Below are 2054 nucleotides of genomic sequence, written 5' to 3' on the forward strand. Positions count from 1 at the left end.
CAAAATTTTCTTTTGAACTCAGATTTTTGAAATCATCATCGTTCTACCCTTCTCAAACCTTTCAACCAAAATCCGGCAAAAGTCCGATCAAATTCAGCCTCTCCTACAGCCAAAAACAGTCAGCCAAAATCAAGTGAGCATCAAAAAATGTCCAAAACAATCGAAACAGTAAACATAGGGATCAAACTCGATGGGAGAAACTTCCCAGTTTGGTCTCGGCTTATGAAAGCAGCCATAGGAAGCCGGGAGAAGCTGGAACACATCGAGGGGGACTCACAGCCGCCTCCCGACGACCTGAAATTCAAGCAATGGCAGACCGACGATTACACAGTATACTCTTGGCTTATTCAAAATATGGAGCCAAAATTAGTGATGCAATTCGCCCAACATCAAACAGCGAAAGGTGTATGGAAAAGCCTCACAACAACGTTCGAGGTCAGAGCAGATCCGCTCCAAGTATACGACCTCGACACCAAAGTAAGCAGATTTTCTCAGAACGATCAAACATTGGAAGACTACTGGAGTGAGATGCAAAGCTTATGGGTAAACATTGAAACAAGAAAGCCATGTCCATACACATGCTGCGATAAGGGAGTCGCAACTTACCAACGGGAGAACGAGAAGAGAAAGCTATACCAGTTTCTATCTGGCTTGAATGACAAACATGATAGGCTTCGACGGGAATTACTCAAGGAATCCCCGGAGCCAACAGCAGAAACAGCGTTCGCCGCCATCAAACAAGAGGAGAATCGCACTCAGATCTGGAAACCGGCGACTCAGGAGTCGGGTTTCTCCGATATCGGGTCGGGATTCGGCGCTAGGAACAGCGGAACACCGCAATTTTCCCGACCGAACAGGGGACCCCCACCACCGCCGCACAAAGCAACACCACCATCAAATCGGACCGGAGCAAAAATCGACAAGTCAAGACTCGTCTGCTCTCACTGTGGCATGACAAAGCACACACGGGAGACATGCTTCCACCTCATTGGCTTCCCGGAGTGGTGGGAAGATGGCCACAAAGAGAATCGGAACTCAAAAGCGAAAGGAAATATGGTAATCGTAGGACAGGAGGCACCTCAAGACTCAAAATCTCCGGCGGCCAACCAGGAGGTTGCCTACGCCGGAGGAATCAACGGGAGAACAGAGGCGGCTCCGAGGTGGTGGGCCGCTCAAGTACAGACGGAAGGAGGAGAAGGAGGAGAGAAAATGAAGGAGGCGGCGGATGAAGAAGGTAAAGGGTTTAGGTTTTTTAACCTAAACCCTTCTCTTTTTCCTATATATCAAAACGACCCCCAAGATATTAAAATTGCTCCTATCATCCCCGAAAATTGTGATTTCTTAAAAATTACCCTCCTCGAAAAAAGGCATACTGATATTCTCTGCAAAAATCATTTTTCTGTACTTGAAAATGACCCTACCATTGCGATTTCGTGTCAAGTAAGAGAAATCAGTAGACATAAAGATAGGAGATGGATTTTTGATTGTGGAGCTACTGACACTATGACATTTGACAAGTCCGATTTTGAGTCTTTTCATAAATCCCGAAGGACACATGTTGAAACAGCTAATGGAGAAATCTCACCAGTCGAAGGAGCTGACACGGTCCAAATATCCCCAAATTTGAAAATCTCAAATTGCTTATATGTTCCATCTTTGACTCAAAAACTAATGTCTGTCAGTCAAGTTACGAAAGAACTAAACTGTGCTCTCCTAATCCAGTCTAAATTTTGTGTTCTTCAGGATATTCGGACCGGGACGATTATTGGGCGTGGCACTGAACGTCACGGGTTGTACTACGTGGACGAGGAAGCTCAAACTGGCAGGGTGATGTTGACTCACGGAGCTACAGAACGGGATGCATGGCTGTGGCATAGGCGGTTAGGACACCCGTCATTTAGCTATCTGCACACTTTATTTCCCTCATTTTCTAAACTTGAGCATCTTAATTGTGAAACATGTGTGTTGGCAAAAAGTCATAGACATTCTTTTCAATCCAGAAATACGAGGGTTGACTCTGTTTTTTCCTTGATTCACTCTGATGTTTGGGGACC

Source organism: Salvia hispanica, chromosome 2 (assembly GCF_029641045.1).
Source record: "Salvia hispanica isolate PSC_SH4W2 chromosome 2, Shi_PSC_v1, whole genome shotgun sequence".
NCBI classification, from domain to species: Eukaryota; Viridiplantae; Streptophyta; class Magnoliopsida; order Lamiales; family Lamiaceae; genus Salvia; species Salvia hispanica.